Below are 13,784 nucleotides of genomic sequence, written 5' to 3'. Positions count from 1 at the left end.
TGTCATATGTCAGATTTCTTGTCTTAACATTTAGGGGCCGATTCATGGAACAAACGTGCGCCGTAAAAAGGGGCGCAAGCTGGCGCAAGTGTGAAAAAGGAAGCGCACGCGTGCGATTCATGGAAGTCCCTGCGCGTGTTTTTCTCGGGATGTGCGCCAAACCCGTGCGTGGCCCACACGGGCGTACACGTCAATGCAACATCCTGAACGCCATGCGCGACGCGCACAGGGAAAGCCCACAACGTCTGCGCAAACACCAATAAGGGGGCGGGACACGGGGCGTAACACGCGTAATGGGGAACAACGCGTGAAAAAGAAGGCGTAACTGGGGAAGTACTGCAGGGAAATTCACGGAACACCCACACGCACGCGAACAACCCGTATTCATGGATTCGAATACTTGAAACCCGCGCACGGCAAAAGACGCACATAGGCGTCAACGCGTCCGCCAAACGAAGGCAGGCGGAAGCGTCCCCGCGCACAGTATAAAAGTGCGCACAAACAACAAACACGTATATACAGCTACGATGAATGCCCCATTTGTCACAGCACTGATCGTGGGACACCGCAGGAGGAGGAGAATAGCCAGGGACTGCATTTTTTTTACCCCGGATCCGCCTTTTTGGGATGCCTGACGACCATGTCTATGGCAGGTGTAGGTTTCCACCTCATATCATCCTAGACCTGGTCAGGGAGTGGGAAGATGACCTTACTTTCCCCACCCTGTACTCGCAAGCATTGAGCCCCTTGGAGAAGGTGCTCAATGTCCTGCATTTTTTGGCCACAGGGTCATTTCAGCGGACCACTGTCATAGTGCGGGGCGTTTCACAGGCCACACAGTCACGCTGCCTACACCAGGTGTTGGCAATCATCACTGCTCGCACCTCAGTCCGCACGCACATATACATGCCCAGAACACCCGCAGAAAGGCAGGCCTTGGTCCAGGGCTTTTACAGGGTGGCATACTTCCCCAAAGTACTTGGTGCCATAGTTTGCACCCATGTGGCCCTACGTCCACCCAGGGCCACTGAGCACATATATCGAAACCGCAAGCACTGGCATTCCATCAACGTGCAGGTTGTATGCGATGCTAAAGGAATCATCACCTCTGTCTATGCAAACTACCCTGGCTCCAGCCATGACAGTTTCATATACAGAATGTCCGCCCTGAGCCAGGCCCTCGAAGCTGGGCAGCATGGCGACACATGGCTCCTAGGTGAGTACAAATGCCTGTGCACATGCATGCAAGTCACACACAGACAAATACCCAAACCCTAATAATCTCAACTATCATCAGGGGACAGTGCCTACCCTCTGAGCAGCCACATGATGACGCCAATCCGGAACCCCACCTCACCACCCCAGGTAAGATCTAACAATGCCCATATTGCAACCAGGGGCATAGTGGAGCGCACATTCGGAGTGCTCAAGTCACGCTTCCGCTCCCTTGACTGATCTGGTGGGCAGCTACTATATTCACCCCCAGTAGTGTGCAGGATCATTGTGGCAGCATGTGTCCTGCACAATGTTGCAACACAGAGGGAGGTACCGGTGGACATGGTGGTGCCCCCACATCCCCAACCACAGGCACAGGTGCTGCCCATGGGAGGGGACAGGGCACATGGTGAGGCAGCCCGGACCTAGGTTGTGGCCACATTTTTCCCCTAAACTATCATCCCTGCGTAGTGCACACAGGCCTGGCACATAACAGGTGACAATCGATGATGACAAAGAGACAGTCAACTTTCACAACCTTACCACCCTGAGAATGTTCCCACGAAAGTGCCACATTGTGTGTATCCCTAGCTACTTAAAAACAAACAATCCTGTGTGACCAAAAGGAAAACATGCAAGGTGTGTATCACACACCCCTGCAAAACAGTCCATCACAATCCCTGGTATGTCACCCAAACCCTGCCAAACCACATCACCCTTGTCTGCTACACCATGATATGGCATGCAATAGCAAAAGACAAACACATGACCAATAATATACAAAGAGACATGTCATAAATGAAAACTGCCATGAGACAATGATGCCTCACATGGAATCAGATGAAATGACTGACCAACAACCTCCCACACATACAACGTCAGACACAAATGCCTTCCAACAGTCGTAGCATGAACACAACACTGAATGCCTGTTCACATGCACATTGGGCATTGCAAAATCCACAAAGTCAGACACAAATGCCTTCCAACAGTCGTAGCATGAACACAACACTGAATGCCTGTTCACATGCACATTGGGCATGGCAAAATCCAAACTCCCGAACCCGTGTGCTGTGTGTGTCTCCTGCAACACACTGCACAGCACACAGCACTTTGAGCAGCCATTGTGTTGCAGATACACCTTGAGCATCACATGAAAACAACTAATGAAATCTACAACCAAATGATGCATGTACAGGGTACCCAAATGGCAATAGATCATGTGCTGCATGGACACAGAGGGCCTGAAAATGCAATCTGTGTGAACCTGTGGCCATGGAAGGGTGGATGTACGTGTGGTGGATCATTGTGCAACTGTGTGTGTCATTAGGGACATGCACTAAATATATGCATGTGAAATCAAGTGACCCTCAGTGTCCTGTACACATCACATGTGAACATTGGCCATGTGAACACCCCAGCATGTCAAACCACACCAATCCCCTGACACCTGAAAAGTAAAGACAACACAGGAACAGACATTGAGCAGCAGAACACATCATGTACATAGTACCCCACAATTACAATGTCAGAGTGCCCAAAACACTGTAGGCCAAGCCAACTGTCCAACAACAAAAGGCCCTCACTTACACATCACTGTGACCTTCTGAGCAACTGTCTCTGGGGTATGTAGCCTTCTTCCTTCAAGTCTACCCTGCTACAGAATCACCCTACCCCTTGGGCTCCATGTTCCGGCTTGCGTGTAAATAGGGTCCAGCCCCCTCAGAGCCCACCTTGACTGGTAAAAATGCCACATCGCAGAGAACTCCAAGTAGGCAAACCCAAAAACCAGTGAAAAGGGCTGTAGGCACCAAAAAACCCTGAAAGAGTATCCAGTAGATGACTTGAGGTAGCAGGAAATGTCAAAGCACATGTACAAGCACAATGATAGAACAACCAAGGTAGCACAGTTGAACAATGGTCCAACAGGATGGGTACCATTCAAGGTACAGAACATACAATGATGATGCTCCAACTAATGGGTACTGTCACAGCTCTGGTGTCCAGGCGCAGGAGTGGCACGAACCAACCTCCCCCTCCGTGGTCTGCATGCCTGCAAGGTCAAACTAACACAGGCCTCTGAGTCCCCGGCGGGGAAGGAGGGTGAGGGATATGTTGCATGGACAGGCAGGTTATTCAGGATAACTGGAAAGAGGGGCAGGAGAGTGGATGTGGATTTGCAAAGTAAAGTAGGCAAATTACAACTAATCACAAAAACACATACTCAATCAGAGAAAACATGTTCATCATGCACATTATACCAAATCAGTCAAATAAAAGCCAAAGAGACACTTATCTCTGGGGTGAGTGCTGGCCTCCTGCCTGCACACTCTCAGGTCCGGTAACAGGAGCACTTCAATGCTGCAAAGAGAGCATGAGTTACTAATCTGAATGTGTGTTTACAATACACACACCCCCATCCATGCCCCAAAGTAAGTGACATTTCCACAAACAAACTCCCCTTTCTGCTGCTATGTACCCATACGTTAGCTTGGGCCACTGATGGTACATAGACTGTCAATGCAGTAATTCTGGTGCATGTGGCCACGTGGGAAATGGAAGGCCGATGGGTCAAGAATAAGACATGATACATTAGTCCATGGGTGAGCTGCTAGACGCATATAGCAAGTTGCAACTTCAGTACAAGTTGCATTCTGGCCACCGCAGATTTAAGTAGGTAGTGCATGTGGCAATTTGCACATGCAAATGACATGCACTTATCACAAGTCTGAGTCTCGCATGGTTGTCCCTGTGCACTATATCAGTTTCTGGCCAGGAACACTACTACCCTAATTACTCTGCTTCAATGGAGCAAGAGGTACTCGAGTATATGTTTGATGGCCCCTGCGTGTGCCCCTGACAACTAGTAAAGGCACTTTGCATTTGGCCCTCAACGCATGTCAGCTGTACTGTGTGCTTCTCCAACAATGCCTGGCAAAGCTCCACAGCACTGGTGCCACTTAGCATCCATGTGCAAGTGGCCTGGTGGATGGTAGTCTGCGGTGTGGGCCCTTGTGTTGCTCACCTTGCCAGGATCTCCTGGAAACATGCCTGCTTCTGTCGGACGTCTGAGCACAAGCCCTGTGCATCTGCTTGCGCACACATCCACGTGTCAGCACCACCGAACGTGCCCAGCTTTCTGTATTAGTTGTCCCTGTGTCTGCTGGCAAAGGTAGTATGGAGGCTCATCGACCTGCAGAAAGGGCATGAAATAAATTAATAAGGCTTGACAGTTCCCTGTGTGTGTGTCTACATGCTGGTTGTCACTGGGCCAGGTTACAGAGCTACATCCAAACTCCTCCCACCATCATTGTCACTTTGACAGGCCAAAGTTGCAGGCTACTGTCTACGGCATGAAGTGCATCAAGCACATATACAGGGAAGAAAATAACATACATCACAATCCACATCAATTAATGTAGAAATCAATCACATACTCACCCAAATTCATTACAGACATGGGGTGGATGAAACGCAGCCAATCTCCACTAGGGGTGTTAACACAAGTAGAACAGCAGCAGACAGACCACAGTAATTAAGGAAGTCCAAAGCCCTTGTGAAATATTTTGTAACACCGAACCATCCTAGCGAGCCCATGGATAAGGGAAGCAGGAGTGTCCTATGTGAGTGAGGACCCAAAGCTGCAAACACATACACAAGACAAGCTTGAAGGGCCCAGCTGGAATAGACAGTGAATGCTTTCAAAAGTCACAAAGCACCACACCATCACATGATTTCTTAATAGTCAAAAAATATCAAACTATATTAACTAATTGAACTAACAATGAATAACCTACATAACCTAATTAAAATAACTATCAAATAGTTAATATTAACTAACTAAACTAAAAGGAAAAATCAAAAATTTCCACATACGACCCAGGGGGGAGGCACCCACGAAGGGGGAGGTACAGGGTGCACCTCAACACCCACATGCGATGATGTTGAGACAAAAAAAAACCCTCCATGGGCTCAATGCCTGCACACCACGACCTGTGTGTAAGATAATCCGTCGTCCGAGTCTGCCTCATCCTGTAAAGGACGATGTGGCACAGGAGCCTGACCAGGCCTAGGCGCAGCTTGCCCCTCATCAGCAGCAAGTCTGCTGTACGGGTGAGCTTGGTTCTGTGCAGCAATGACACGCAGGTCTGCATGCAGAACCTCCCGGAATACATGTGCTTCCTCTTGCAAGGTAACACGTGTAGCATGGAGTTCTCCTGCGTGGTCTGGCTGCAACCGATGCACCTCCCGGCAAGCATGTAGGTCAGCCGAGATGGTACGCTCAAGCTGCTCAAACCTCTCCTCTGACCACACCCTCTGGGATGTCAAGAGGGCATCCAGAGTGGATCTGAGGGACTGAGACTCAGCCCTCAGGGCCGCCATGTGTGCCTCTGCATGAGCAGTAATTGCTTGATGCAGAGACATTTCAGCCTGGCATTCCCTGTCAGAGGCTGCCATGCCCAGCCTGAGCGAGCGGGCCGTGGACTGCGCTGCCTGCCACTGGAGAAGCACCTGCCTAGAAGGGGGAGCACAGATTGGGCCACACGTTCCATGCTTGCAGTGATGTTATCAAGTGCTGCCCCCTGACATTCTGAATTAGCAGTCATGTCTTGCTCCCACTCAGTATACTTTGGTGGCGCGTGGCCACTGCGTTGCTGGCCTTGACACCTGCGGGACCCAAGTGCTGTGCATCCTTGTTGGGTTGGCACTGCCCGCGGCTGCACGACTACATGCCCCCGTCTACGTGATGCCCCAGGCACATCAGCGACTGGTGTGGAGGGTGACCCTGTGTCCTGATCCACCACAGGTGGAGGTCCCACCACTGTCCGGCCCCTCAGTGCAGGTGTTTTACCGACAGAGAAGTGTCCACATCAGAATCACTCACCCCTGATGTATGGACCTGATGCACATCCTAATCAACATGGCTGTCAGAGTGGTCATCTGTGCTGGACTCATAGCCAGCCAAAGACAAGATGGACTGGAGCACACGTGGATTCTCGTGGTCTACTGCCCCACGACCCCCACTTGTGCCGGGTTGTGGTTGTGATGACAACCCTGTGCCTGGCATGACAACACCATCCTCTGGCTCCATTGCATCATCACCTGAAAAGTGGAGAGAAAAAAATATTAGTACACATGTCAGATGCACATGACACACATACACATAGACATCACACAGACAGCCAACACATGAAGCAGACATGTCACACACAAAACAGAACCTGCCATGCATGCCTGGTCAATTTGACATTGCATCAGTGAGTAGGCATGTAGAACAGTTTTACACGGCTCAGAAGCGGGTTGATGCAGTGCAGAACATGTATACGTTACTCACTATCTACATGAACAAGTACTTCATAATGTGTATCACAAATCGTGAAGCCAGTGGAAGGGCTAGTTCAGGCATCACGTGCAATGTGCATGCAATGGGTTGCATGGCTACAAGCAACGCCGCCCCACCCTCAGTGAAAATGCAGGGATGCCTTGCTTGGTAGCAAAAGGCTGAACAGAGACCTGTGTATTGGCAGACAGTGAGGACTAGCATCAATGGCATCATCTGAGTCAACTGACAACACAGCAGATGATGATGGGACAGTAAGCAGGACACATGACGAACCCTCAGTAGTACACCCAAGTGTGCAAAAGCCACTACACCAGTTGGACAGAGTCAGTGGGCCTGAAACTGGGGGAGGACTGTGCCCCACACAGACTGTGACACCCTAAAAATGTGAGTGATACAGGACAGGGCCAGAGTGGGCATGGGATGGCTGTAGAAATCCCAAGAAATGTTGCTCATAAAAGACACGTACTACAATGATAATCCAGGCAAGGACACATAGCACCAAGCATGGAATGCACATGGAGCATGAATGGGCACTCATGTCCCTGCGGAGCATCTGCCATCTGCACAGTCCAAGTGATACACCCTGCATGAAGGGCAGAGGATGTACCCCACTGCATGTGTCTGGCAGGTTGGCTGGTGGAAGTTAGCATGTACACAGGAGGCTTGAATAGGCCATTGCAGTACGCCAAAATGATGCACAAAAGTGCTATGGTGTAATTGGGATGCGTGGGGGTGGAGGGGCAAGGGGGCATGCCTATGTGGAGTACCTGCATGCAGGCAGAGGACACATGTACGTCAGTCATGCAATGACATAGTCCCAGTGCTGAGAGGAAAACCACTCCTGGCTACATGCAGAAGGGCCAGAGAGTAGGAACATGGACCGGAGGGGCATCTGGGTGACTAACAGGTGAGTAGGGTGCAAGTGTGGTGATGAGGACAGGCCCCGTCTGCTCTACATGTCCACCATCCTGCACAGCAAGCACGCATCAGTGAAGCATTGCATGACTAGCACATGAAAACCATGTACACATAGCATGTAGTGGCAGTCAAGCACAACACATCACACAGGCAAAACACACATGGGCTGGACATACACGCAACAACACTCACTGGACTGGGCATCAAAGTCCTGCATCTCTCCCACTCCTTCGACCAATTCTTGTGGTATGAACTCCGCAACGAGTGCCTCATGCGGAGTGAGGTGATCCTCCTCAGGTGGTGGCCCACCGCCAGTTACCAGAGTCATGCTGTAATTAGAGGCACGCTTGGCCTTAGCGCTGCGTTTGAGGCCATTCCAACGTTATTGCACTCGGCAGCTGTGCTCACCTCATGGCCGAATGCACTCACATTATCCGCGACATGCTTCCAGTGGGTATTCCGATGGGCAGCCGTAGTTTGACAATTCGGCCCCACTAGCATGTCACGTCTGTGGACCTGCACGTAGTCCACAAGGGAGTCCAGTTCCTGTTTGCAGAAAGGCTTCTTTCCTTGACGTGCAGGAGGCCATGGCTGTGTCTGGGGTCCCAGCCTGTGCTGCAGGTGCAACCTTCCTCCTATTGTATGGTGGTGTGGACCCTGCCTGGTGAACGCCGCCCTGATCAGAATGGCCAGTGGGACCGGTGGATTGAACCAAGGGAGTGGCAGGTTGAAGGACGACCGAAGGCCTGACTTGCGTCAGTGGCTGCTGGGTGCCCTGAAATGGACCCTGCGCACTAACATCTGCTCTGCCAGGGTCATTGACCGTGACTGTCCTGGTTGCTAGACTCACAACCAGGGTGTTGATGGCTGCATCTGCCCCTGCACTTGCCAACACCTGGCTGGTCGGGGCAGCAGATGACATTGCTGCCCCAGGGACACCTGTCTCGGTAAGGGCAGCCCTGCGTGCACCTATAGTTTGCCTCCTGCCCTGTTGGAAATCTTCCAAGGACTCTTCAGGTGCCAACACAGCCTGCACTGGCAGACCCTGAGCCTGGGTGGTGGTGTCCACAGCTTCACCTAAAGCTACCACTACCCTTGGGCCTGTGGCAGTCGATGAAACAGACTGCCGGGTCACATGGGTGCCAGTGCTAGATGCAGAAGCTGCATCTCCCGGAACCACAGGGGGTGGTGGCATGACTGCACCGACACATGGCACAACATTGTGCACAAGTGGCGCACCCCTGCCTCTTCCCCTCTGCAGCCACCCTGGACACCCTGGAGTCCCCCTACTCCCTGGTCACCCCGGCCACGTCCCTGACAACACCCGCCACGAGGATTATGCCCAGCTGAGGGACCCCTCACCTTTGGTGGCCTCTCAAGCATGGCACAGATGGAGTAGTGCTGGCACAGATGGAGAAGTGCCAATGGGAGGTGTACACCACAATTGTCCTGGGCAATTGGGGTGAAGGGGGTGGGATGCAAGATGTTAACAGCAGCCCTGCACCTGCAAGGCTGTATGTGACCCCGGTGATGACGTGATGGGTCACACAATGCTCAGGCACCCCAAAACTGCATTAAAACCGTGCACGCAACCCCTGCAGCCTACGTGCGTGGAATTAACCTTCCTCAGTACGCGGTGGCACCCAGGAACACAAAAAATGCATACGCGTGGGACACGCAGGCTACTATGACCTCGAAAACGGGTACGCAATACACAGGGGCACCCGCAGTGGGAAAAATAGTGCAATGATGAAAAACACACGTAGCCAATACCCTTGCCAAAAGAAGAGATACGTCCTTGATCCGCTGTGAAGTTGTGATGGCGTGCGAAACAACACGAAGTAGCAAAACACACGTCGGTCTCCATGAAAGGCACGTACAGCGAACTGCTGGCCCCGCTCACCTTTCACCCGTGCTGAGGGAAGCGCCTGCGCGCGTCGTGTCACTTACGCGCTTAGGCCCTTTCCTCGAATTACACGCATTCACACACGGACGTGTGGTTTTTTCACGTGCTGATCCACTATACACCTGTGTTGAGGGAAACGCCTGTGCGCGCTATGTCACAGACGCACTTACGCGCTAAGGGCCTTTCCTCAAATTACACGCTGACGTGCACTTTTTTCACATGCCAAATCACTCCTTATCAACCTGGCCACACAAACACACACGGAAGACCACGCTCCTGCCCAAAAGGCCATTTTCCTGCAACCAAGAGTCTGGAGCAGGCTCCCATCTGCCATCTGCTGCTGCCTGCCTGCTGCCCACGTGCCCTGCTATTTGGTGCCTGCACGTCAGCCATCTGCAGGGGTCCAGTTGCTGTGTCCACCCCTGCTGGAACAGAAGACTTCTGACTGGGATACCATCGCTCCACAGCCAGCCACAGGACCCAGTTGCCCACCCATGCCTGCCTTGGGGGTCGCCATGTCGTGGCAAACACCATCCGAGACCACTGGTGACCCCCAGCCAGAGAGGCAGAGGGCCACCAGCTTCAGTGAGAAGGAAGTTGGTGTCCTGGTGGAGCATGTCCTGGGGCATTATGATGCCCTCTTCACACCATCTCGCCGACAGGGAAGGGCGGGAGAGGATCTGGGAGGACGTTGTGGTTGTCATCAACACGGAGGGGGTGGCAACCCACGACATCAAGCACGTCCGGAAGCGCTGGGAGGGCTTCAGGTCCAGGACCCTCAATAAGCCCCGGTGCCTCCTGAAGGAAGAGGATACAGAAGGGTGCCAGGTCCACCTGAGCAACATCCAGATGAGGGTCCTGGAATGCAAAAGCCCAGCGCTCTGCGCCCAGATCCTTCGGAAGAAGACCCATCCGGAGTCGAGCGGTAAGTGGCCATGCATTGCTGTGTGAAACAGGGCATGTTGCAGTGTCCTGGTAGTCAGCTACTTGCATGTATGTGTAAGATAGGCCATGTATGGTAATGCATGTGAGACCAGTAATGCGTGAACCACAAGGATGGTGCATGTGTTCCAATGAGACATGGGGAGATGCATGCGGAATGCACACATGAATGCATACCAGTCCCTGTTCTTGGACATGAACGGGGGGTGAGAGATGGGTGCTGCTCTCATGTACATGTAAGGTGTGCATGTCTGTGTGTCTGAGAAGTGTGTGTGTGACTTTGAAACGCCATGGATGCATGACAAATGTCCGTGACGATGTGTAGATTCAATCATGCAGTGCGGTCACCATTGTATCCACTGTGTCTGTGGTGTAAGAGCCATGATGCATGACCTTCCGGTGAAGTGTGTGCATGGGATTAGTATGATCCATGATGCATGTGAGTTTTAAGGCAACATTTTTGGTAACAGAGGCCCTTGTACATGGATGCTGATGTTGATTGCATGCACCGTGCCTGTTTCTGCATGTGTGTTGCGTGCATTGACCCATGTGTTGTGGAGGGACATGATAGAAGTGATGTTTGACAGTGCCACTCATGTGTTATTGCTTCCTGTCTAGGGGACTATTGTACGGTACCCTGATGCTTGTGTTCTATGTCTCCCTCTACGCAGCGTCGAGTGAAGAAGAGGGTGGAGACGGCACTGTGGAGCTAAGCGGCGGGGATGCCTCCACCGGGCAGCGACGCAAGGACCAGCCACCCTCCCAGGAATTGCCATCATCCAGGACAGAGGGGACTGGTGCCGCGTCTCCCACTACGGCTGTAACAGAAGGGCCGGGTGAGCCCCCACAGGCGCTTGCAATGGCGGAAGACGGTACGGAGACATCCAGGTTGGTGGTCTCCACAGAGGAGGAGGAGCCCGCTACTGAGCCGCACATGGGGCCTGGTGGGGGTAGTACCACTGGTGCGAGAGGTGCCGTCCAGGGCCAGGGTCAGGAGGCAGCACAGGTCGCCCCGGAGGGGCCTATGCATGTTGCTGTCCCTGACCCTGTGACTGCACCACCATGCACCAGCAGGGATGCCCCGTCCCAGGCCCGTCTGCAGGTAGGGGGGTGGCCCACATCATCTGCCTTTCCACTACCTGCGGATGAGGAGTCCCATGACCGTATGGGCTCCGTCCTGATTGGTGTCGCGTTGCACATGCGTGTCATTCATGATGACGTGCGTGCTTCCTGGGGGGAGCTGTGTGGCAACGTGGCACAGTTGGGAGGGGCCATGGTCGGTGGGTTCCTACAAGTGTCGTGCACTCTGGTGGACCTCTCCTCCTCTGTGGAGACTATGTGCCACTCGTTCTCCCTGCCGTCTTCCGGCCCAGATTCCACCAGGGCCCCCTGTGGACCTGGCCCGACCAACACAGTCAGCTTGGTGGAGATACCATCCCTGCCACATTCAGGAGTCGGCGGTCCAGCAGGGGAGGACACCCCAACAACTGGAGACCAGCAGATGGAGGATTTGCAGGCATTTTCGGGCAGGGCACATGAACAGCAGCAGCAGCAGGCTCTGGGTGGGAGCAATGATGGCTCGGGGCCATCAACATCAGAGGGGCAGGCATCGGCCAGAGGGCAGGAGGACCCTGGAATGGGAGTGTCTTCCGTGTGGCTGCGGTTGGGCCAGCGGATAGATGCCGAGCGGCGGCAGGCATAAGAGGCGTGGCTCACCATGGTCAGGGCGGAGTTCTCAATGCGTCGGGCGTTGAGGCGCGCTGAGTGCCTCGGGGCAACTCGCAGGGAGTTTATAAAAGGTCATGGATGCATCCCTGCGAGACCTCGGGCCAGGGCAGAGGCCCGCCTCCAGGAGATAGACATGTAGTTCGATGATGCCCTGGCCCACAACATCACCATGGATCAATGGATTTTTGAATTTTTATTTCCTTTGGATATACTTTGTTGGACAAGGATTTTTGACAAACTTTATTTTGGATTCATTTGGATTGTGTCATTATTAATATTATTTTTTTTAGGACATGCCTTTTTTTCTTGTTTCTAATTCTTTACATGCTTTGAAACTTTTTTGATATTTTTGTGCACAATACATTTTGATTTCTTACTTCCATGTGTGGTATTTGCTCTTTGGTTTACTGCATGTCACAATGTGGGTTTACACAATCACTCGCACCCAGTGTGTGTGTGTGACGGACATGTGTTGAAGTGCATATTTGACTTTTGGTTAGTGACAAGTAATAGGCCTTTCAGTGTGGGGTGGATGGGAAACTTGGTTGTGTCTGAAGACTGGGGTGGCGTGCAGTGGGATTTTGTTGGACATGAGGCCCATGAATGTGCATCTTTATGACATGTTGGGTGGGGATCTGAGTCGGGGCCTGCTGGCAGGTGACCGGCAATGCTGGGTGGATGGGGTGCTGGGGGACATGAGTCGGGGCCTGCTGGCAGGTGCCCGTCAATGCTGGGTGGGTGGGGGCGCTGGGGGACATGAGTCGGGGCCTGCTGGCAGGTGCCCGTCAATGCTGGGTGGGTGGAGGTGCTGGGGGACATGAGTCGGGGCCTGCTGGTAGGTGCCCGGCAATGCTGGGTGGATGGGGTTGTTGGGGGACATGAGTCGGGCCTGCTGGCAAGTGCCCTTCAATGCTGGGTGGGTGGGGGGCTGGGGGACATGAGTCGGGGCCTGCTGGCAGGTGCCCGTCAATGCAGGGTGGGTGGGGGTGCTGGAGGACATGAGTCGGGGCCTTCTGGCAGGTGCCCGTCAATGCTGGGTGGATGGGGGTGCTGGGGGAAATGAGTCGGGCCTGCTGGCAGGTGCCTGCCAATGCTGGCTGGATGGGGGTGCTGGGGGACATGAGTCGGGGCCTCCTGCTGTGTGGCTTTGATTAGATCAAACACAATAGTCTCTCGATGCCCATCCTGACCCAATAGTGTCATCTCTGTGGTGGAATGAGTTACAGGCCCAAAGGAAATTTCAGTTCCATCGACTGTGGTGATGACATCTGAGGTGGTTATTCGGCAGAGAGGTAGATTCCTCCTGGAAGCCAATTCGTGGTCCACATAGTTTCCTATGGCCCCACTATCAATATATGCCCTTACTGCGTGCATACGTGATGGCTGCCTTGGATCTACGAGGACCATTGGTATGATGAAATGCGAGGTCTGAGTATCCTTCTTCAAGCTCGGCAAGCGGACCTCTACGCTTGTCGGGCGTGGTCGTTTCCCGAATCTGACTCGATATGGCTTTTTTATGGAGCCTTTCTGAAAAGTGTAAAGCTACTTTAGGGTATTTCTAACAAATTGTACCTATAAGAAAAGAAAATCCCAGGCAAGGCCGGGTATATCAGCTAGTACTTTATATTAAACTGGCACTGGCCTTGGAGTTTCACTGGTATACAGCTCATTTTAATCCCAGATGCAAATATCTCTATTTTTGCATGATGCTCTCTGTTTTATCAAAGAAAA

The sequence above is a fragment of the Ambystoma mexicanum genome, chromosome 10 (assembly GCF_040938575.1).
Source record: "Ambystoma mexicanum isolate Mex_15411 chromosome 10, UKY_AmexF1_1, whole genome shotgun sequence".
Lineage (NCBI taxonomy): Eukaryota > Metazoa > Chordata > Amphibia > Caudata > Ambystomatidae > Ambystoma > Ambystoma mexicanum.
The sequence above is the reverse complement of the archived record's forward strand: the minus strand, read 5'-3'. Positions refer to the sequence as shown.